Here is a 25995-nt window from a genome sequence, read left to right on the forward strand (position 1 = left end):
ACTCAGATACTCAGAGTATTCAGCCACAAGTACTTAAATCAGATGAACAATATTTAAAGTAGAAAAAGCTATTGAATTCTGAAAGTCATGCCAGCTCAATCTACAAACTTTCCTGTGCAGAAAAGATCCACAGCAATCAATCCTAACTAGAATTCTCTAGAGTATTTCTGAGAGTAGAAGGGGAAAAAGGGACAAAAAATTAAATAGCAAGCTTTCAGTTCAGGAAGATCTTTGTTAAAGGAGGTGAGTCAGATGGCATACAGCAACGGTGTTTTTGCTCTGTGGTTATTTGCCTAAATAAGTAGAATCCTAGCTCATGAGTAGAGCTCCTAAAACTACTGCAACGAAAATTTACGTCTTGCCAAATCTACAAGAACCAAAAAATCTAGCATAACATTTTTATTAGAAAAACCCAGAAAGTGATCCTTAAGCAGCTGTTGAATATTTGGCCAAAAAAAAAATTCAGACCTCCAACACAATAGAATCATAGAACAGAAACAGAGAATTGCCTATGTTGGAAAAGACATTAAAGATCATTGAGTCCAACCACAACCTAACCATACTACTCTAACAACCCTCTACTAAATCATGTCCCTGAGCACCACGTCCAAATAAAATCACAGTCCCATATTCAGCCAAAAATCAGAACAGGCAAACTGAAAAATCTTAAGATTTGGCACCACTACAGGAAACTGCAATAACACATGACAGCTGTTGGGAACGACTCAGCCTCTTCCCAAAGGGATCCAAGCAGCAAGACTGTCTAGAGAACTGCTGAATTCATTTACTGGTTTGTTTGCCCCAGCATCTGAGCCACAGAGGACTCATGAGAAGGACACAAGGCAGAGCACTGACCTAAGATTATCCCACCTACCCCATTTCAGGAGAGACACAAACCTCTACAGTGAGTACATTTCTTGTACAGACATGAATTTAGTATTCTTTTATAGGTGCTGATTCTACTATGAAACAGGCTTTTGTTATGCCATATATCTTTATAAGGAATTTGCCACATTTTAAGGTCCCATGTATCACTGATGAGTCCACAACTACAAAAACTATGATTATATTCTCTTCAGTGTATCTTAAACTGACACTGAGACCTTGATCGATACATTACATTACTTAGATGAAGTACCGTTCAGGCAATTACGATAGAAAGTTAGAGGCAATATTGTATTTTAGAATTTTAAAATAAAAAGGCAGTAAATATGTAAGCCTGAAATTCTTCAGCTCCAAAGTATCATTGCTTTGTTTTAGTTCTGAAATTCTTTCTTGTTGCATTATTTTCAGACACTTCACACATTTAAGCAATTGCAGTTACCAGGCCACGGTCATCAGTTCAACACATGCTGAGCATCTCTTCAGCATGGATGCCACTGAATACAGTCAGCAGAAAAACTGTAACGAATAAAATGTAGTTATTCATCTGCTATGGTAATTTAAGAATGATTTTGACAAAAATATTTATACTTCAGTTTTTGCACTTAAAAGTGCTTGTGAGCATCTTCTGACACATTCACATTTAGAGATAGATACTCCAAAATCTGTAACTACCAAGAAAAAAAAAAAATTAGGAATTTGAGGAAAGTTAGCAACACCAACTAAATATAGGACTATTATCTTACTTCCATGCCTGTGTTACCTCAGGGTGACAGTATGAAGAGAGTAAGTTGAGTCAGTATTTCTCCAGTAAGTTCAATTTAAGTTGAAGTAACTAATTTACAATTCTATGAGAATGTAGATGAATGAGAAACTGAGAAAATGAGAACGTTGAATGAGAAATTCAACAGAAAACATAAGGAAAAAAATCAGTGCATAATTATTATTAAATGCTATTATGTTGCCGACAACATAAGACAAAGCACCCATACTTTCCATCAATAAGCAACAGCCAAAATGATTTTCAAGCACTACAGAAGTTTTTCATTCTGAATGTTCCCATTGATGAACTTAGCAAAATTCAACAGATCTAGGCTGAATATTTTCCTAACACTAATGGATAGAAACAACACACTCATCCAGAGTGCATCGCTTCGCCACTACATTCAGAAGCTTGTACCATAACCACTCCTCACCACAGGGTACCTGGCAATTAATTGAGCAACAAGCACAGACTCCTTATTCAAAGGCTTCATAGTCCAAGTCAGCTTTGTGATACCATTTAAAGTGTAAAGGTTGAGTTTGAGAGACACTTGGATTGTGTTCTCCCTAAGCCTATTTTTCCTTGGTAAAGACAAATCACAGCAAGTTGTGAGCTTCTTCTCTCCCCTGATTTTTCCCTACCTAGAAGGGCAAAGTTCTCGAGCCCAGCTACAGTAGAGCTCTTTCTCTCACCACAGTAAGACTCTCTGATCACTGATGCAATGCCACCAGATAAACACATCACAACACCTCCAGTTTTCACCACAAGAAACTAAAGCACACAGACAAAAGCAGGCTGACTGGACTTGCAACACAATAATGATCAAAAATTGTCTAGCAGCAACACAACATTTGTTTCCTGTAACCTGTGTCTTCCATAGGTGCTTATTAAACATATTTATCCACATCCGTGAATATTTGGAACTGACACAAATTGCTGCGACCATAGCAGAGGAACAGATGGCTGTAAAAGCTGCTCTTCATACACCAGAGATCTCATACGTATGAGAATCTGTGTTGCAGTACATGCTGCTGATGTCCCTACCCCCATTTTACTCCAATGTAAAACTAAAATATTAAGAATCCTGCTTTCTTCCTCTCACCAGAAACAGGAACAAACAGCAAACATGAACCTTCCAGGCTCACCTCATCCCTCAAAAGCCTCCAAAGGTGAAGCTTAGAAGACAACCACACCTGAGAGCATTGCACCACGCATTAAAAAAAAATGTGAAATATCACACAGCCAAAAAAGCTAGAATACTGGTTTTGTTCTCGTACTAACACTTAGGCATTTTTTGAGTTAGTCTGCTGTTGTTTCACCCCCTCCCCCCACAAACCCTAGCAATTCTGCTCATATTAAATACCAAAGCTGAAATCATGCATTCAGTAAGACCAAGTCCCGTTTGATTCAGTGACATCTTTTAGAGAAAAGCTGAGTAAAAAGCATGGTTCTTCTTCCCAGTTATAATACAGAGCTTCTAACACCACCTTGGCTATTGCACATCAGACAAAGATGGTTTTCACCAGTGACTGTTTTAACCTCCCACACAAACATACCCACAAGTTGAACCACAACCAAGTATTCATTTATATGAAGACTGACGGCTGCTCTTGTGATTACTGGCAGCATTTCTAGCCACCAATATAGGCAATGGAAATTTTTACAAACACAACAAAGAATCCATTTGTCACAAAAAATGCAAAATGTGTTATCATACTTCAGAGGTGTTAAATGTTTCAAAAATATTTGATCCCAAGCTTAAATTGGTTGGGATCACCAATTTTTTTTTTTAAATTTCCTTTCAGTGAGAGAAGGAAGAGAAGGGATAAGAGGGCATTACTGTTATGATTGGCTCTGGGTTACATGGTTCTGATTTACTTTGCTGAGTGCAAAAGAGAGTGGAAAACTACTTAAAGCTCAACAAAATAACATTAACAAAGATCATTTTCTCTCTTAGGGATTTGTCTGCATCCAATTTTTATGAGTTCAGGGGGAAAAAAAAAAACGAGTGATATTTAAGCGCATAGAGCCCGAATTGCTGAAGATAGAGGCAAGTGATAATGCAGCAGCTGCAGATGCTATTGCATTCAGCTCTTCATCCAGAAGCTGCTGCTCCCACTGCATCCATGAGCTTGTCTCAATCACATCAGTAAGCCTGGCCCAGCAGCACTGCTGGAAGCAAGGAGATCAGCCACAAGGGTGCTGTGCCTGGGGATGTGTCATCCCGTGTTCTCCTGACGGCAACCTCAGCTGGCAGGACAGCAGGCAGATGGAGAAGATCACATCAACCTCTCATTGCTAAATCTGCAATAGATTATTGGTCCAAATCCTTTCCCCCCAAAATCCAAATAACAACACAAAAAGTTCAACTTTGCTGAGAATAGGTTCAAACACAATAATATCCCTCACTTCTGCTAAGGCCACAGTTTCACTTGAAGAGAAACTAACAATATTTCAAAGCAGAGTGAAAACTATGAAAAAAAATCCTCAATAAATATTCTATGCTAATTAAAAAAAGAAATACTTAATTTGTCTTTGTCAGATAATTACACTTATGTCAAACTTCACTTGACAAAAAGCACATCAATTTTGCTACTTTAAGTAACATATGTAGACATTCATTTGAAAGAACTGAAAATGCAGTTACTGGGTAACCCTAGTAAGAAACAACTGCAAGTGCAGTCCTCTAAGCACTTCTTCCAGTGGCAGTGCCAGTTTGATTAGATCTTTTTAATCTGTTTATCATCCCCAGTTGTGCCACACATTAATTAAAAAAAGATTAATTTGCACACATTCACAGTTCAACAGCACAAATAGAGGTATCATTGTGGGCCACAAGAATTCCCCTGTGCCATCAGCAAAGGAGAAAGGGAAGATAAAATAAACTGCACTGGTGGAAGTGTTCACAAGCACCTGACATGACATGCAGCAGACCAATGCACAAGCCAACAGCAACACTTGAGGCAGCCTTCCTCAGGCTAGAGTGAATAAAATGTGGTGAAGGACATGGAGTCAGGCACTGCACTGCAAGCTCTGCAAGGGAGGTTGGGGTGGCAGTGGTTGTTTTAGGCTCAGAGGGTGTTAGGAATGGGCAGGGAGTTGTTTTGTTTGCTTTGATATTAAGCCTACTAAAGTCTTTTGAAAAAAGCACCAAAAGTTACCATGCATCCTTTCATGAGTTCTAACAAAGCAGCAGCATATTTCAAATAGCTCTTGTAGTAGTAATGGTAGCTCAGTCCTTTCTTTCCTTTCTCCATGACACTGATCTTGTGCTCCTGTCCACTCACCCATCTGCTGTCACCTTCTGGTTGTGAGGAACCAGCTATTTGTTAACCTGAACAATGAACAGATGAGGATTTTAAAGAAAGACAGGAAAGATTCTGAAAGGATCTTTGACTTATATTAGCCCGGTTACAGTGTGCTGCAGCAGTGAAAACAAATGGTGGGGATCAGGAAGCAACAGCACAGGGACTGCTTGAGAAAAAGGACTGCCAAGAAAGAGTTCCTCAGTATCACAGCCTCCAAGAGCATACTTTAAGCTAATTAAGTTAACAGGAAATATTGAGAAATAGAGTACTTGAGGGGAGAGGAGGAACGTTGCTAGGAAGAGGATAAACAGATCATCAGCACCTACAGAACAGAGAACACCATAAATAGTAAGATCTGTAAATTCTTCAGAGATCTGACTGACAAGCAAATGTGCTGACCCAAATCAAATTAGAAATTATACATACAGAAAGCCACCTCCTCTATCATGCAGCCACCATAGGAAATGAAAATAGGAAATTAACTCAGTAGTTACATACAGGATGAGTGAACTCTACTGGACTTCACATTTGAGCAAATGAAAAAAGCACATAAATTCCAAGGAATACCATAGTAAAACCCAATGTTTAACAAGAACAACTCTCCTTGCATTTGTTTTAAATGAACTGAACTCTAGACTCAGCAGTCTAAATTAAATATTTAAACCCTTACATCTTTCTTTGCACCCATGATATGAAACTAAGCACTAAAGTAAGCTTCTTAGGTACATGTAAAATTTGAACTGTTGAGAAGGTGATGATCTTTGCGACTTTTAAAGACAACCTCTAAATAATATTTTCACAGTGCATAAGCTTCCAATGTCAGGAAATCCTCAATAGCATAAAGAATAATAGAATTTACTTTTTAAGATCTCATTTTGTGAAACAAGTAATACAAGTTTTCAGCACAAGTTATTCAGAGAATTATAACCATCTCAGAAAAGAGCTTTTAAAGAAACTGGTTTGACTGCTTCAATTACAGGAGAATAACAATTCATCCATCACTACAACAACTATTGCAATACTGTAATTACAATGCTAGGATCCAAGTACCTGATATTTTTCAGAAGAGATAGCACACAGAGCAAATAGGCAGAATTCACATCTGAAGAGAGGTGAGTGGTATCAAGTAGTACCTACCCAATGATGACATGACCTCATGAATTGTCACTAGGTAAGATGTTATTTCCAGAAGAGAATGAGAGCTCACTCTTTTCTGACAAAGTAACTTAATTTTGGGTAAGAGGGATAAGGAAAAGGAAGCTGCATTTCCCTACTAATTTTATAATAAACTGGCTGGTTATGGAAGTTATCACATCTACTGGCAAAGTAGAAAACAGGAAAATGGCTCATATTAAAACAGGAAAAAGGGTCTGGGTATCAGAGCATGAACCTAGTTTTGAATTTAAATATGTCCAAATACACGGCACTGGAGAATTAAAAAGAACAGAACTTCAAAGAGCTATAAATATGTAAGGAAATTATGTATCTCTCCGAGAGGCCTTAGCCACAAGGTATGTACAACAGCACTGCGGTAGCTGCAGTGCAGAGGTAACACACAACATACGAAAAACAGGTGCATGAATGGTATGACCACTGCCATTCCTGCTGAATCAGTTATGCAGAATCTATCCTAGAGAGGAAAAATCAGCCTAGGATTTGGACTCGATTCCTATGGGCCCCTTCCAGCCCAGAGTATCATATGATTTTAACTGAGATTAACAGGGCTCTTCTCAGGAATACGTTACAACTTAAATTATCAAGACTTTTACACTATGCTGATGATTCTAGGAAGAGACTTACTGTTGTTATTATCTTTAAGTTGTAATACATTCTTTTCGGCTTTAATCACTGACAAAAAAAAAAAAAATCCACACTCGTGGAGGAAAAAAAATCAAGTAGAATTTACATTACTTACGTGATTTATTCCCTTTTGAAAATAGTTTCCAGCTATGACAGAGAGAAAAGTCAGTCAACTCAAATGCCACTGAGACTCCTACTTCATTCAACTTCTGTTCCTCTATATAAGCCTCAGAGACATACTGATACAATCAAACTACTTGCGTTCAGTGACAGCATCTGAAATTTCCTTTTCTAGTGGATTTCCAAAGCAGAAAGGCATGCTCTGATTTAGGACGTTAGTTTGAGCTGTGTAACACTGGACTTCACATATTACATATTAAGTTCATTAAAAACATTTTTGATAGCTTTTATAGCATATAGTGACTTGTGTAGCTCCATTAACCTACCGAGGCTTAAAATTATTGTCCTCATTGTCCTGATCACTAAAGGATAATAAAGATGCCATAGCACATTATTTTAAGAAGTTACCATTAAGCAGACAAAGAAATAATTTTTGGAACAGAGTTTCAAATGTACCTACACTCATGATAACTTTCAAAAGAGGTGCATATTTAAAAACTTATTCAGTTCCATAGTAATCTCCCACCCTTTGCAAAGATCAGTAGCATGGCTTCAAGTATGCCCACAGAAAACCAACAGCTCATCCAAGGCAAAAACTACAGGCAAAGACAGCAGATGATAGAAGATGCTTGTGAAAAGCTAACATGCGATAAGGAGAAATGGAAGCAAATGGATTAGTAAACAGCAGGGAGAAAAACCACATAACTTTATTCACTACTCAAAACAGAAGTCAGGATTCTGTTGGTATTAGATACTCACACATACCTAGTAGGTCCATATTAACTATTATCATTCAGTGGAACAACTACTTCATTACGGCCAATTTCTCTTATGCCTGTACTGAAGTCCCTTTTGCGTTATTTTATACTTCAACCATCGCGCCCTGCCATCATTCTTCATTCTACAGAAAGAAAATCTGAAACAACTTCAAAACAGCCTTTTTCTTTATTTTTTTACTTCATAGGACATTATTTATAGATGCTGACAAAGAAGAGTGGCCTGAGAGATATTAAAAAAAAATTCTTATGCAACGGGTAGAAAACAGAAGTCACTTCTCTAATGCAAGTAAAATAGAAGCAGCATAATTAAGCAAGGATGGTAGTATGACTATTATTCTAGAAATAGGAAGCATAGAGTAGCTTGGTATTTGCCTTATTAAACATCAGCTAGACATGCCAGATTTGATACATGCATTTAAACCTAGAATGAGTCACTGTTGTATGCTTGGATGCTGTAAGTTTAAATTTTTCCAAGTCAATTAAAGCTCAGAATTCTAAGTGACTGAACTAAGAATGTAATTCAAGAATTGATCTCTTCATATAAATAGTCTTAACTGTTAAAGGGGAGACAGTGGATGGAATGAGGTGGCAGAGGGAAGCACAAACTCCAGCTACAGTTTCTGGAAATATAGCTGAGTCACAAGCAAGAACAAGAAAAATTGCTCTCTGGAAGAATACAGGTCTTTTTTAAACTGAATTCACCAAATACAAAGATAAATAAAGAAAAAAATAGGAATGATAATTATCTTACCTATGCAGAGAGTACAGCAGATAACTTATCAAGAATAGAAGGAAATCTAAGTAACTTTAGAATTTAAGCTGTACTTGCGCAACACAATGTAAAGCAAAGCAACAAGCATGGGATTCTTCTGAATTTTTAAACAGAAAAACTGTTGTCATTTCCTACCCTAGAAACAGCTCTGTGTCCAGGCTCTACCATTAATAGAAACTTTCCATTTGGAAAAAAATAGTCCTTATTATTACTATTTTTAAAAGATAAGCTTCAGCTGCAGCTAGACAAACAGCAGCCAGGAGGAGTTCAGCTGTGAAGTGAATCGCTTTATTACTGAGCCATTGTCTAGACTACGCCATGCATTTCTATTAGACACAAAAATGCAAGAAAGGATGGGTTCCACATCTGTCATGAACACTGACTTTAAGACTAGAGCACAGAATACATGAATAAACACTGTCTTTATCAAAAGGAATGAGAGGTGGTGCCTGGTTGCTGAGCACAGCTGCAGTGTTGCACAGAACAGCTGGCTGGCTTCACAAGCCACAGCCTTAGTATGCCACACAAATTCAACTTAGATTAGAAACAGCAGAGTTCAGGGGTTAAGAGACAAGTTTACATGAGACAACTACTCAGAGCATTACTGGAATTCGCTAGTGAACTGTCACTAAGGGGAAGAACTTAGAGAGTTTCAGAGGAGTAACACATGCAAGTTTTCAAGCATTCTGTTTTGTAACACATTGTCCTGACAGTAAGCAGGCTGGGGAATAAGAGACCCAACACCTAATCAAATGCAAGTTTGAAAGTAGGCATGGTCGGTTTCTGTTTTTAATTTGATCTGTGCGGCCCACTGTTAAACTCACGTTACACACTCTTCTTAAATCTGAAACTAGGTGCTACATGACTCACCACAGAAATAACAGTGACACAAATGCAAATCTCTACAATCCCAGTGTTCATGCTCCTCTCGAAGTGCCCATAATGTACGGAAAACCAATGAGTACTTCTGATCTCTCTCCCTTCCCCTTGACACTGGCTGCAAATGAAGGAATCTGTACTTCACTGTCAGAAGAAACAGCCCACAACCTCATGTGGAACACGGGTACTTCAGGTTTAACATCACAATATTTTAATGCACTGGCACTCCACAAGTTTCCATAAGCAAAATTTTGTTGTACCATGTACGTGTCACTGAGCTTATCTACACATGAGAAGTCTACAGGCCATTTTTGGAAAGAAAGTTAGTTTTGCAGTCCCTATCTACTGTTCAATTTTTCAACCTTACTAAAGCATAGGTTACAGAAAAATACAGAAATATGAGCACTCAAAAGCTTACATCAGCAATACTAACTCCTACAGGCTCCTACAGCCTTTGAAGAGCGTGTGGATGGCCACCACCCCTCCAGCCAAAAGCCTCCTGGGAGAAGTGAGCATCGCTGAACCTGGAGCACATCCTGCTGCAAAGAGCAGGCATCACTGCCAACACCAGAGCAACACTTCTCCCACTGAAAGTCCTCACTGATTCTCACAGGGCTTAGGGGAACATCCTTTATAGATTCTCTTCCTACAGATACACTTTCAGACCCTCCAGCGCTTGCATTTGACAGACAGAATGAAGGGGAATTGACTGCACTGTTTAAAATTGGCCTTATGACATGGATGTCACTGAAAGTTATTTGGACACCACTCATGCAGATATATCAGAAGAACCCCATGTTTCAGACTTCCTTATTCGTTAGCATAAAGTGGGTAATTAGCATCATTAACATTCTTCCCAGCTGGAAATAATGTGCTTCTACACTGCAGCTAAAATGGCACGCTGTTCAGTGAGGCCTTTTTTTGCCAGACATTCAGTAGAAATTTAAAATTTCCCATTTCTTCTTCTTTAATAAAGATTACTACACAAAGTATTCCTTGAAGTCTTAAGGAAATTAAAATATCATTCCAAAGAACAAAACCTGCAACAAGTATAAAGCAGCAATAACTATTTTGGCCTTTGAGCATGACAATTTCACACCCAATGCTAGGAATAAGACAAAAACAATTTTAACTATTAAAAGAACATAGCTGTATGAAATCAAAACCACAAATCCCTTCATACAGAAGACATATGGTGGAAATTAATAGCAAGTGACAAAAGCTTTTTCCCCCCTTATGAAAGTTTATGCATGCTGTGATATGTGTGCCTATTTTTATGAAAAGCCAAGTTCTCTTTATATAATTAGAACAGCTCTTGAGGCAGGAAGAATATAATTGGCAATAATGACTTAGAACTGAGAAAATCTCACTGGAGTTATCACTATGTCACAGCCTAAGCACATTGCATAAGAATGGTCTTGTAAAACAAGAGACAAAAGCAAGCTGGGGAGGAGCAGCATTCAGCACAGACATTTTTCCTACTCCTTGGCTGTGAAGATGAATAGTTGGAAAGCTGACAAGTTTTCATAGGCATGACTGAGCTCAGTCCTTGACTCCGAATTAAACTGGGCATAAGGCTTTGGCTGGCTAAGATCACTAAACACAAACAAAAATCAAAAGTAACCTTCATCATTGATGTTACTGTAAGATAAAGTAAATAGGAACCAACACTTCTTTATTGTTTGTCACTAATCTGTCTTTACTGTGGGCTAATAAAAACTTGGGAAAAAAAAAAATCACCTTAGTCTTGTTCCTGTCTGCATTATAAGAGTAGGAAAATTTGTGTCGCCCAAGTTGAAAATAACTGAGTTTTATTTATACCTATACATATCATAGATCATGACTTACATACGTAAGCATACACTGCCATACTTTGTGTATTTTATCTGAATTCATACTTGCAACTCTTGCTAGTGCCAAATTAGAACACACATGGTCTACATACATCTTTATCAGTATGCAGAATGAACAATTAACAAGGATCCATGAAAGTAGAAAGATAGAGCTAGACTGAGGTGCTCCATATAAATCTCCCTGCCCTCAAAAATATTAAGGTCAGGAAATGATGCTCTTCTATCAATAGAGGCACCACCACAGTGACTCAAACCCTATCCCCAGAAAGCAAAACTCCAGGCTAGGAGGAGTGAAGGAATGCAGGAACCTTTCCTCCCTCAGATGCCTCATCTAGAACTCAAAGCTGTTGCCACACATCTCAGTAACTGAAGCTACAGACTGAACTGTGTTTTAGCATTCACTTGTGTCAGACAACAAAAAAAGCTTTGAAGTACTTTGGACTGTGCTAAAGTATTTCCTGATACTTGAAACTATGCTGACTGAACAAAGCAAGTCCTCTAGCAACCCCCAGCAAGCAGCTTCCTAACACAGCTATCCTACTTACAATCAAGGACAGAAAACTTCACTGCAGCTGCATTTAAAGAATCAAAATTAAAAATAATAATAAAATATGGTTCCCAGCTCATCCCATCTCCAAAGAATTCCAAAAATCTGGGCCTGCTTACATCATCAGGGTTTCAAAACTCTCCTTTCCCACAGCATTCCATCTATTAGAAAATAACAGCTTAGTAATCTAAAAAATATCTACTGCCTGCTTAACATTAACTGACAGAAAAAGAAAAGCTCAAAATAATTGCTCTAGGCTTAGGTTTCAGTCTTGCAAAAAATTAAGTGGATGAGTAGTCCTGTATCCAGAAGCTACCTGCACTGATTTTGTTACATGCAGATCAACACATTTCACTTGGGTACACCCTATATACATAGAAGCAGACTCTTCAAACATACCTCTAATCCAGGGCTACTGAGTGTGTTATACAGTCAGTGGGTGAGCTACTCAGAAAGCTCACAGGAAAAGCCTACGCTAACAGTTCTACAAATGCAGAATCTTAGAATCAGTAAGAAGAAATTAAGGTATGGGGAAATGGGGATTTATAACACATTAAAAGGGACATGCTGGTAAAACAACAGAATTAAAAACAACTGCTACATTTGGACCAATTATAACAATGGGGAAAAGTTACGGAAATTTGGGAGTTTAAAAGAAAGTTGAAGAAATGCTGGAAAAAAAATATTTTTCCAATGCTGGGGAAAAAAAAAAAAGTGGAAGAAATAGTGAAAAGCACAGACAGATCTGTAGATCACATTAATGGATCCATTTCTATCAAGTATTAGTATTCTGCTTCACAAGACAGCTTGTAAAGTATGTGGTCTGTATTCCATGTTCATTTGGCTTTTGTTGCCAGCACCTCAGTTCTGCAACACTGTACGGTTGCTAAGTTCTCCACAACTCACATCACTATGTGCACAAGGAAGCTTTGGTGAGATTTTGACCTTACTGCCTTCAGACTCAAAGTTTAGCAAAGTGGTTTAAGTTTTAGTTTATAGAAATGAAAAGCCAATGTCTTTGTTTATGGGACTAAAATAGTCATGGAAGACAGCAAAGATACTAGAAATGATTGCTCTCATATACACCTATAGCAAATCATAAGCTATAATTGCATTGGCAAGTAATTGGTCACTTAATGAGTGACCAAAGTTTAGTTAATCACTGGTCACTGATGTCCTCTGCAGTGCCAGAGACTGGATCACGACAGATGGCTCTCCCCCCTCTTGAAACACAAGACTATCATATTCTTCAGCATGAACACTCTCCTTCCAACACTTTAATCCTCACCAGCTTCTACATGCACACTGCAAATGCATGAAAGGTCTTATGAGATTAGACTCTATTTCCAGCAAAATAGTGTAGTCATTCCAAGTCAACCCCTCAGCCTGTTTTTACATTTAAGCTTTCGTACTCATAGCAATTTCATTTAACTAAACTAGACAATATATCCTATGTATCAGCAAAAAAAACTCCCCAGAGTTCCAACTATCAGCAAAAAACAAAACAAAACAAAAACAAACAAAAAAAGAAAATCAAGAGTAGAAAAATGTATGCCACACAAGAGTGATGAGAAAGTGTGCTGAGTGTAGACTTGTATTAATCTAACTAGGTTATATGGAACAGTTCAGAAGGTGTTACAGTGTTTCCAGCTGGGACAGTAAGAAAAAGGAGAGCTGGGTAACACCAGCGAGCTGGTACCACGTTCACTTCTGTTCCCTCTGTCAAGGTAGGGCATCTCTTTGATGTAGGCGACAGTATCTCTTCCCAGCTCATTTACACTCTTTCAAGTGCTCCTATTTCCCCTCAGGAGTCTCTTATGAAATAGACCAATCTCACTGAGCCAAACTGGAATACAGACTACACTTCCTTGCTAGAGAATAGGAACAAGGTACACTTTCATTTGGTGCTCATTTCAGATCTGAAGTTGTAGAACACGATTCAGCACGATACAAGTGTAAGTACTGAAAGAGCCAGGTGAACACTTGAGAGAAGGTTGGCTCTAGCCTTGTTTCTCAGCAAGGGCAGCTGAATCAGGACTTAAGTCAAAGCAGTGTATCACTGGTTTGCAAATTACTATAGCCCTCAAGTGTAAAAAAAGAGTTGTGACTCTTTCTGAACTAATGTTTCCTGCGTTCCTCTGTAGTACTTACAACTTCCTCAGAGTCTTGCTAAAAAAAAAAAAAAAAAAACCAAAAAAACAAAAAACAAATTAAAACGTAATACTACTAATATAAAGAAAGAGGGGAAAAAAAAAAAAAGAGAAAAAAAACCAAAGCACCACATTCTTACCTAAGAGCCTTCTGGCTCATTTCCATCTTTTCTCTTAGATTTTTAAGACAACATCAAAGTGCCATATACTCTATTTGCTCTACTCACTGCACCTCTCACGTAACTATCATCCAAGGTGGCCTTAGCAAACATCTCAGAACAGTTTCACTTGCATGACTTCCTCCAAGCTTATTCTTAGACACAGCTTGAAGCTGTCTGCTTCTCAGCCTTCTTCAAAAGCTGAGCTAAAAATCACTTCTTTAGTCATATACGTGATCGATTTCCTACCCCTTTTCCTCATACTGCCTATGCTTACTCTACTTTCTGCATTTTGATTTCTCCAACTTAATGGATAGCTTTCTGATTCCTGCCAGCTAGCTTTTCTGACAGTATTATCAGAAAATTATCAGGCCAGTTTTCTGCCTTTCCATAAATATCTGATTTCCAGATTTGTTTTCTCTTTCCATAATGCATTTTCTCAATTCACCAAATCCTTTTTGGTCTAAAAATTCCATGCTATGAAGTTCATCCATCAGCACAGTGTTTTGTAGAGACAGTCTCCGTAGGAGGAGTCGGGAATAATGCAGTCTTAATTAGTTAACCTTTAAACATTCCAATAAATCCAGCTGCAAAGGAGTGGGTGTAATAATCTCAATTCTCCAGCTGAGGCTGTCGTGAACGTTACAATTGTTGGTTCATGCAGCAATGAGAACACTTTGGCTATCTGCAGCTATTTAGATACTTAAGTCTTCCCTACTGATTTCTGGGTGAAAGACAGGAGGCAGGTTCTGGACACACTGCAAAGAGGCAGATGAAATAGCTCTGCTGCTGGAGAGCTGCTGTATGCTTTGGGCCTCCATTTCTTTTCACTTAAGCAATTGTTGAAGGATATCTTTCTTGCAAGTCACATCTGTCTAAAAAAAATATTTCAAATCCCACATCTCAGAATTCATATTCTTATGTTGTAACAGTTTATCATCTTACAAATATTCAATACTGGGTGTTCTATTTTCAGTTGTGTAACTGTTACGTTTGACAAAAATAAAAAATAAAAAGCCCACAAGCACGTAAGTTTGCCTGCATCTGTGGCAAACAGTTTACAGCCTAGAACCATCATTTTGCTGTCTTCAACCTTTCTGTATTACAAAGCTACCAAGCTATACTGCAGACATAGGTTCATTAAAAAAATAAAGAAATGGAAATAATTAAGACAAAGGAGCTAGGGAGTGGTCAGTATGCTTGGTATCAGAAGACTGATCCATTTCTTAATTCCAATACTGACTTTCAGAAGACATTGCTTCAGTTCCCTGTTCATTATTCTGTTTCTTGAGATGAAGAAACTGTTATAAAAGAAAACGTCACCAGAAACGCAAAATTACAATAGCAATATTACATAAAAGCTACAAACATTTTATTCCTTGTACAAAAGGAATAAGAGTTTAGGCTGACTTCATAAGCTTCAGGTCAAACATTCCCATCCATTTCTAGACGCTTAGTCTGAATCTAAGTCTGGCAGTTTTTGCAGTTTCCAGCAGTCTCTTTTCTTCATCCTAACTAGAACAATGAGTGTATGGGGAAAGAAAGGCACCATTTATTTTAGAGACAGTTCCCCATTTCCTAGGGCATTTTGCAGTATTATAAAGCATCTCCATCAGACTGTTTTCACTGGTCAACCTTGCCTACTCAGAACCAGTACATACTCTTCATTGTAGAGTCAACACCTGCATTCTGCGTAGACCAGACTGATATCCTTCATCCCCTTGCTCTGAGAGTTTCTTGGTTTATTTATGCAAGATCAGTGTGAAGCAAGGTACTAATAGATGTGAGATAGACTATTTAAAACTCACACCTTGGAATTTACTGTTTAAAGTTAAAGCACTGAACTCCGACTCCAGAGAAGACTCCCAGCCTCTGATATTATCTAATATCGTTACAAGTTCTTTGAACTTTTGATTCAGTGCATTAGATGGAGATTTCACTTCCTTCTCCCTCTCTATCAAGAGGATAATGGACCTTAGCTATATCAAATTACATTACAATTTACCATCTTTCAATAATACCTTTAACAGCGTTGCTGTACAGTACTCAGAGCCAAGGCTAATATTCAGGCATAAAGCACATTCTCTGACCTTCAATACTACAACAAGAGGAGTTCTCAGACAGCAAGATTTTTTAAGCAAGCATCCTTCAAAAATGTGTTCTTCTAACTACCTTGGCCCTGAAAAAGTTCTGTTTTCCAAAATCGCGGACGCTGATTATTGTTGCAGTGTCAGTCACACCATATTATGTCATTTTATATAGCAGGTCAGAAGGAATTGCCGTGCTCAGAGGTGCCTGATACTTTGCCAAATCATTTGGCACACCTCTGATTCTCATCAATTTGAATTACTTGTAGATCATTTCAAAAGAGTCATAATTATTGGCAGCCATTCAGAAAATCATAGATAGTCTACTGAGTGCTTTGCTGGCCTTCTCAACTGCAAGATCACCACAAAACAATATTCATGTCAGATTAATACATCTGCAACTCCAGCTCACATTCACTATCCTCTAACAACACTTCACAGTTCTTTCTTACAATGAATAGTAGTACTTCATTCTACAGTTTCCCTAGAGGCAGCACAAAAGTCAGTGCTATTAGGAATAGCAGATTATAAACCTGAGGTTGAATATATTACACTTGTTGACCGAAGTACTCATTCAACACCATATACTGAAAGAACAGCTCTCTCTCCGTGAAAGAATGGAAAAAATGCTTGCAAATATTGAATTCTTACAGTAATTCTACATCAACTATCACACTTAAAGCGTTATTCATAGTGAACCCCACATGAACTATTCCTTTTATGATTACACACATCTATTTTTCTGCCACCTTAGCAAATATCACGTAGAAGCACAATATCAAAACTGTGCCAAATTAGGATTAGGTTATACAAACAGGAACATTCTTGAAAACTCCATCGATAAAAAGAGAGAAGTAAAAATCACATGTATCCTAACACTGGTCAACACAGAGTCGGTTTTGAGGGATCTCTATGGAAAACACTGCTGCAAAACAAAGTAGAAATATACAGGGAATTTTCAACTGACTACAGTTCAGCCACACAAAAGCACATGAAATTAGATTGGAAGAGCATTTATTTTATAGTAAAGAATCGAGATCTTCATCTAGACACTGAATGGGTTCCCATACACCGGGAAAATAATGCAAAGCAGCATTGGTTCAAGAGTAAATACATCAAAAGTTAAGGAGGTGCAGTGAGTTCACACTGTTAAAAGCCATGTGGGTAAAGCAGATAGAATAAAAACTGCAGGCTGGTATATCTGCCACAGCAGGTGTTTGGGGAACATGATGAAAGCTTGCAAACGCCTACAGACTCACCTGAGAGTAGCCACTGAGGTCTTAGACTGAAATGTCAACACACTACAGCCCTGTCATGGCTCCCCTACGCAGATGACTGGCATTTCCACTTGTTCTTTTGCATTTCATCAAGCATGGCTTCCCTATTTAAAAGCCTTGACTTCAGTAAAACACATTAATAAAAAAAAGTTTAATGTCCATAAAAATCTTGCTTTAATTACAGTTCACTGTTTTTAACAGATCTTACAAGCTTAAAAAAAAAAAAAAAAAAAAAAAGCTAGTAATACAGATTTGGAACAAAGCATATAAGATCACAATCAAGTACTAGTACTTGTTGACTGAGGCAATCATTGTGCTTAACTGTAAGCACATAGTCAAGTATTTCCCAGAATTAAGCAGAATATAATTTAGAGGCAGCCCCGCGAGACATGGTCAGACAGACACAAGTGGAATCCCTGTAGTCCACACAAAAACATTCCACCATAATCCTTATAGGAATATTTGCTAAAAATAAACCCACTTCTTACAAAATGCTCCTCTATGCACACGCTGAGGACTTCGTAGGACAATGGCAGAAATAAGTTCAGAACAGTTAGTCAAAGTCCTGTTCAAACATGTCCCACACTCTCAGATAAGCTTTGACAGAGCTGGTAATGTGGTTCTGAATGGGATGTTGTACTGTGGAGTTAATAAGACAGCACTGCAATGCCCCCTGGTATGGGGAGAGGCAGATGGCCTCAGCATGTTTTCGTGCTTGGTCAGGTGTTATTAATTTATGACCAAGAGCACAGGTGGCTGTCAAAAATCGCAATAATTTTTCACAAATCATTCAGCCCTCCAAAGAAACCAAGTACCTGGATGTGCTTTTTTTATGTCTTTAAAAAGTGAGGAAGAAATTGTAGCCAAGTACTATTTAAAGTAATTGCTAAATTCAGACAACAGCACACAGAGAAGGGAGACGCTGGAAGTGCTAAGTCCAGCAGCCTCTTCTGTCTTAGTCATTTTCCCTTTAAAAATTATATGAAGCTCATATTCTTGATGTACTAAAGCTCTACTTCCAAGGCAATTGCAATTCAGGAATAACATAAAATGAAACGAGTACTTCAACGATGCTGGACTGGAAGTATTTTGAGCCCAGCACTGTGCTGCCAGCAAGCATTACCATTTATTATTTGAACCAGAACAGTCACTAGAGGCCCTGCTTATGACAAAAGACACACTCACGTAAAGAGAATATTAGTACAAACAAGAGGAGGATATTACCAGCAAAATAGAGAGCCTGAGATAAATGCTGAAAGTGTTATTCATCAGCAGAATAGGAAAAGCAGCAAATCCTGAAAGCCCAAAGGTCAAATTGTGAAGAACTCAGATCCCACTTTAAGAGGTATTCTAAGGCGCCACTCTTGTAGAAGTACTGTTTTCAGCAGTCTCTCCTGTGCATATCCACACAGAAATAGGAAGCCAAGCTGGAAACTGAATCTTGTCACAAAGAGTTGCTCCTACTACCACAATGGACAAAACCCAAAGCCAGCCCTGCCACACCAATGTGGGCAATTTCGCAGAAGCACTCGTCCACCTTACAGGAAGCAAAGAGGAGGAAGTAGAAGCAGCACTGCAAAAGAAGGTACCAGGTGCCATACTGCCCAACTTGTGCCTCACACATACCTGAATGCAACTGACATATGTCCCAGTATATTAAAAACATCCTTCCAGTTGTTGGGATTTTGCATAGTTAAAAACTTGCACAAATGATTCAGTGTTTAATCGACATTCCTTGCTTAACAGCACTGGATATTATCAAAAAACATTTTGCAACCTTAATTCATTTTGCCCTAATTGTTAAATATTTTCTGCCATATTTTTTTATCAACAAAACCCCCAAGGCAAATCAAAATTGAATGTGAGCGGTCAGCTTTTAACAAATTGAATTTAACCTATTGAAGCAGAGAAGATAGTGTGTAGAAGGAGAAGGAAAATCCCAGGGTCTCTCTGGGTTATCTTACTGTGCATCTGCTGCCACATTCGAGGAGCTCTAAAACTCCAGAGTTACAAGCCTAACTACTGACACTGATGTGCATTTATGTGCATCAAATTGCGCAAAACCACAGCAATAAGAAAAACAAGTTAGAATATTGGAAATTAAACTGTAGGAAGCAAAAATGTGAACTGAAAATACTTCGAGAAAATAAGGACAGATTTCTTTGAATTTAATTATGAACTATAGGGGCGGGTGACTGAAGGGAAACAACCAAGCAAACATAGATACACAAAACCTTGTCAACATCATTTTTGAAATAGAAATTTATAAGTGATATGTCAGTGAGATTTTTCCTATGGCAAATACTATTGATAAACGCTAGTGTCTTCCTTTAAAGGATAACACTTACTATAGTAATAGAAACAGTTCAAAGGAACAAAGGCTCTGCTGCTACTGAAGAACAATATTAGTATCAGGCTAGTTAAAGAACTTAATATTTACATGGTAATTTTCATACAAAGCTAAAATGATCTTACACTTCAGAGCGTACTTCAGATGCAGACTGACAGAAGTCCATTCTTACTTAGTTTAGTTTTTCTTATTTTGTTGGGGAGGGTTGTTTGGTTAGGGGGTTTTCGTTTGTTTTTATTAAAGATCAGAGGGGAAGGAAAAAAACAAGAGAGAAAAGAATCAGATTTAACCAGATCCTTAAAAGGATTCTGAATTAACATACTCTCACTTTTATTGCAACATTAAAGGAGGAATATGGAAAGAATTATTCCCTCTAAAGATAAGCCTAGAAGAGTGCTTGTTCAGCATGTCAGGGACAGACACTCACACTTCAAGACATTCAGTTTAAGGAAAAAATATAAGAAGTTAAACAAAGCACTGACAGTAGATTCGTCAAAAGGATTACTATGGTAGACTGTAACCTAATCTCCAATTGCAGCATTCTCTGAAACTACACATTCCACCAAACCTCACGTAGAGATGCACAGATGGCAGCTTATTGTCTGCTAGGAGTAAGAGAGCCGTTACAGAATAAGCAAAGAATCTTGAACTCAGCACAGGAGAGCACTTTCGCAAAGCAGATTGTATAGTAAAGGATTCCCAGGTTTTAAAAACAACACTGACATTCATTTTAACAATACAAGTACATTATTCTTTTTCAACTTTATGAAAAATAAGAGTATATCACAAAAGCTTACAAAAGGCATTTTCATGTAAACACAAGGGGAAAAAAAAAAGGATGCTTTCCTCAAAAATTCCCTGTTCTACAAAGCTATTTGTTTTGGATCCAGTGAACTGCAATGCTGGCATTTGAAAAAATTATTTTTCTGTACTGCACAATATTATTGTTTCTTATAAATTTTACTTCTCACACCTATAGCATTTGGGGGAAAGATTAAGATGGAAGAATAAAAAGAGGTTAAATCTACCTCACATTTCAATCCTGTCAATGTCTCTAAGCTCACTTTGTTTCCCAGTCAGAAAATGCCACATTACCTGCTGTAATACATACATGTTTAAGAAAAAGCATTCCATTGCTACACATTTTTGAACTAATGCAACTTTGCTTCCAACAAAGAAATAAGCAGTGGCTTTAAGCCACCAGACTCAAATGAGTTCCTGTTCATGAAGCAGCTCTGGAAACAACCGTGCGGACATAACTCAGAAGATAGAATAAAGATGAGAACTAAGCCTATATCACCATTGAGAAAACTCCCACATATACATCAGTGATCCAAGAAAGACCGCATTGGTAAGTAAATTAATTCCACATTTGCTGGCTAAGCACATATTAAGTATACATCAGAGAAGATACCTGCTGATGCACGTGGTCTGCTAACTAACATAAACCAGCACTGACGTTCGAAGTCAAACAAGTTATGCTACTTCATTTACATTCCAGCAGCAATCAGATGACCAATTCCTTCCTCAAGCCAAAGGTCTTTAAAGAGGGCATGTTAAACAAAAACATCACACACAAAACAGAAGAACAAGCTCACTATCTTTAATTTTACCGACCATTTCTGTCAGCAAGGTCACTCATTAACTGCAGCCCAACAAGAACTGCCTATATTGTTTATTGCACGGGCTGCCCAGGACTCGGTATTCTATCACAGCACTGTGGAATAGTAGAGATGGACAAAGGTTGAATTACAACGACATCACCTGTTTGAACCACCATAAATGTGAATTGCTATTTCTTGTTAGCTTACGGTAACAGACTTACCAGAGTAGGCATTTTCTAAAGAGAGACTAGCAGCTTTAATTTCATGTAAAAATCATTAAAAATCTTGTTGGTGTGAACTTTCCTTAGAGATGACAAGACATCTAAGATAGTAATAATTACTGCTTAAAACCTGCATTATTCCAGGCTACTTTAGACATAAGAAAGTAGTACAGCCAAGGCAGTCACAGTCATAGCACATAAAGTAACAAGATGAGGTCATTATAGAGGAAATAAGAGAAGTTCCGTGCAAGTCAGTGGAAACTACTGCAAGCAAACACCTCAAGCAGGTTTTTCAGTTTGATGCAAGAACAAATAATGACATCCTTGATGACATCAAGACACAAATTGCTTTGAAAAATGAGGTGAGAAATGCCTATCAAAAACAGATCAAGACCTTCTATCTTTCCACTGCCTATCTTCTCTACCTGCACTGTTTTATAAGGTTGAAAACTTTCACTCTTAGCAGTTTTAAGTTAGGGCTGTCATCTCAGACAAGTCTTATTTCACCTCAGACCATATTTCAATGTGTTTTCTCATCTTCACCTATGCCTTTGGATCCCTATGATGAAGCATAGCTTGTGCACCAGCCTTGATGTACACAGAAGCTGCATATCATATTGTCAAGGAAATAGATGACAAATTAGAACTTAATTAAACTCCTAGCTTTTCTGACTACTGAATCAGCTGCTCATTCTATAAAAAGCAGCAAAGATCTGCACTGTTACAGAAGATAGTGGATGTATGATAGTGGATGTGTGCAATTTTGTGTTTCGCACGTGCTACACACCATCCAAACGAATAAGAAAAATCAGTCAATAGCACATGATTTAGCATGGACTATAACATATCTCCTTATATTGAGTACTATTTGGAAGATGCAAACTCATCTCACCTTACTGAAGATTTACATAAGATGCACTTCACCTTGCTCATGTGTAAGCTCCCATCTTCCAATACTTTTTCAGCACGGACAACAAAGGGTTGAAACCTATATAAGTCACTAAGTCTTTAAGAGCTACCTAGGTATTTGTTCTAGGCAGTTACTGGTTTATTGCTTAAGAAACAAGCTTGACCACAAGTTGACTTGGAGCATTAGAAACAGCCTATGGCCCATTCACACCTACACAGGAACCAGTGCACTGGGAACAGATTGCAGAAGTCTTAAGTACCTCTACAAAAAGAGTTTGGGTCTGCACTAGTGGTCACCGACATGAAGTCAAATACCCTGGCTGGCCTATTGCTGTCTCCATACCTGGCCGCCCAGGCATTTCTGACACCCCACCTCGCCTCCAGCTGTACTTCATTCTGAACAGGTATTGCTGAGGAACTGAAGATTGTTATTCCTACAATTCACAGGTCAGCAAGGCTTGATAATATTAAACTCATCATTTGAGGCACTTCTGTCACATTGATCTAGTGCTGCCCCTGAGCAAATGACCCTGACAGACCCTATCTGGCATAGTCCAGGACACAGACAATCTGTAAATAAATTCAAGTTGACTACCTTCTTTCCTCAAAAAAAAAAAAAAAAAAAAAAAAAAGCCAGTTCAGAAACTTGCATGCCAAAGTATTTAAGAAGTCACATTGATATTCTGATTCAAAACTATGTTACTTGGGCTGTTTTATAAGAGCTTAGTTCATACATTCAAAAACGTTTATCTTAGCACAGTGTGTTTTGAAAACAATCGAAATCTGTATGTAAAAATATTCCTCCTTGTAAGTTACTTCAGTTTCCAGAATGTCATCATTTTTACTATTCTTTCAACACATACTTTTCACCCAAAAGCTGTTAAAAGGGCTCAGCTCTGTTAACATAGGCATCCCTTTATCTGACACCAATGATTTTTACCAGGTCACTGGTTTAATGCCTTTAAGCCCTTTATAAATTAATCATCAGTGCAGTCAAATGATTTTGTCAACTTCATAACAGTATCTGCAGTTTTGAATAACTGGCTCCGCATGGAAGATCTGGTACGAAAAGCTTTTAACAATTAAAAAACAGAATTAACCCTTATGGACAGGAAGAGATTTTCAGAACTGCAAAAAGAATGCTATTATCACTATGCCATACCTCCACTTACAGATGACAAGGCCTGGGGTAATTTCACCAGGACAAGTGAGATATTTTCACCTCTTAGTAATACATCAGGAGTTAAAGATTGCCTTCTGCAGCTTCCCCCTCTGGACCAAATCCAGAAAAGCATTTCAGTCTGAGATAGTCCCTGTTGATCTCAAGTAACTATATACATTTTTAACATTACTCATTGTTTAAATGCTCTATGGATCAAACCACATCACTAGTTCCTGGATGAGAAACAACAACAACGAATTCACACAAATATAAAAGCATTAATTTAGCACTGTACACCTTCCTGCTTAACACTAACTTTTTTGTAATGGGTATTTAATAATAGAACTGGAATCCCTTCCAGAAACCAAATTTCTTCCTACAAGAATTCCATAGAATCCTTAATTCTGTTTAAAAAAAACCAACAACAACAAAAAAAAACAACAACTGTCCATGTGGGCCTAAAATTGCTAAAACAGTGCTTAGATGAAACAAATTTGTTGTACTGGTGGTTCTCATGACCCGTGAAGAACTTCTGGAATGAAGAACAGTTCAAATCATTAAACATTTCCACACTATAATAGCAGCTGCTTTTATTTGAAGAATACTACAGAATTCTGGGAGCCAGTCCTAAAACAACACCTGAAAACACACCAGTGTAGGTGGCATACAGAACCCACTGATCTGCAAGCACTTCTATTTGGTCAGAAATCACAACCAGACAGAGCTACAGATTTTCAGCCCTTGACAACACTGCAACTCACCAAGGAGGAAGGGCGTGGGCAGGACGGTTGTGTGACCTCGATACACCGAGCTAAGTCACAAGTCCACATTGCAGGACTGCTCCAGGGAAGTTGTGATGGTATTAAAACAAGACAACAGAGAAGTACTGCCAGAAGCGCTGCTGCTACAGTAAGGATTTATGGGAGAGGGAAAAATGGAAAGAAACAGAAGCAGCACAGTTGGCAGAAAAAAATCATGACAGAGGATGTATAACCAGCATTGCAGTAGAAAAAAAACAATATATATATATACACACAAATTGCCCTTATCAAGGCAGTGACTGAGTGCATGATCTGTATTTTTGCAAGAGTCCTGAAAGTCCAGGTACAATGCAGTTCAGGTATCAAGGAAGTGTACATAAATTTATCCTGTGCTTTACAGTTGCACTGGACAAAGGTTAAAGTGCTTTTTCATTTTATCAGCTGCAAATTTAGTAACTGTGGTATTATCTGTAAAGCTACAGAACTCAAGAACAATCAAGAGCAAAGTAGGAACACTAATTGCAGGGACCACTAAGACCTTACCACAGTATCTATAAAGCTGTGTAAGAAAAAAATAGTTGCTTAATATATAGAATAAGATCCATGCAAAAAATACTGCCTTCTGCTATGACTGCTATAAGATTCTGAGTCTGACTAGACTACTAATATCAAAGACAGAATGCAATATTAGAAGTTGTATGAAAGTTTAAGGCAGTTTATCTGATGCACATTCCTAATCCTGCCCTCCTCCAAACTCATTCCTACTTTTCTATTACTTTGACAAGATGATACCATATGATGTCTTTCAATCAAAAAAAACAGCAAACTTAGGCTTGTCGTTGACAAACAAGTTTCCAAAAAAAAAAAAACCCCAAAACAACTAGAGGCACTCTCAAATGGCATGGGCATTGAATTAGTTTTCTAGTCAGAACTGTTCTATTGAAGCTTCAAAACTGGACAGAGAAAAAGGGAAGGAGATGGAGAGAGAGACAGAGAGGGCAAGCCTACCTGTTTTGACTTTCCTTAGAGGAGTTGCAGTCTACACCCTCTGCAGAAAACACAGCCAGTACAGTACTTTCTACTGAGCAAAACAAAGCATATTCAGTTTACAGAATTGTTGTTTTAGTGGTAGTTCTTCTTGCTAGCAATTTATATCCTGCTGTTGCCAACAAGTGCGAATAATCACCAGAATTCAGATTCCAGCTAAACTTCCCAGCACTTCAGTTTCTGGCATACATAACAATGATATTATTTTTACACTTACAGTCCAAACAGATCAGGATTGCAGGTTGAAGTACATTACACTATAGTGCTCTTTATGTTTACCCTCTCACAGCCTTACTTCCATATCTTAGCAGCTGATGTTTCAAAAGCAGCATGCATTTGTATTTGACATTAGAGAAGAATTGCTTCAGAAACCATCTCAATACTAGCTTCCACAGAACAGTCACTTGCATAATGCTTCTAAACTAAGTTTCAGCTAGTATGTTTGACAGGCAGATTACTTCAAAAACATTCAAAATAAGGCACACACCTTTATTTGCAAATTTAGCACTTGGAAGAAAATTATCACACCTGTTTTCCAAAAATCTAGAGAGATTTGAAGGTTTCTA

General features: G+C 38.0%; 1 long non-coding RNA gene across 5 annotated transcripts in view; it reads right to left on the reverse strand.

Annotated features, from left to right (window-relative positions):
• Positions 1-25454, reverse strand: part of LOC122161410 — a 494955-nt gene extending 469501 nt beyond the window's left edge. For 4 of the 5 annotated variants that reach the window (XR_006169177.1, XR_006169181.1, XR_006169180.1 and 1 more), the window contains exon 1: positions 8404-8480. This is a non-coding gene — a long non-coding RNA (uncharacterized LOC122161410). Of the gene's footprint in view, positions 1-8403; positions 8481-25390 lie in introns of those variants that run through there. The other variant, XR_006169178.1, reaches the window with a different exon arrangement.
• Positions 25455-25995: the final 541 nt, after the last annotated feature.

The sequence above is a fragment of the Centrocercus urophasianus genome, unplaced genomic scaffold (genome assembly GCF_019232065.1).
Source record: "Centrocercus urophasianus isolate 14NV4802_14NV808 unplaced genomic scaffold, USGS_Curo_1.0 seq_19, whole genome shotgun sequence".
Lineage (NCBI taxonomy): Eukaryota > Metazoa > Chordata > Aves > Galliformes > Phasianidae > Centrocercus > Centrocercus urophasianus.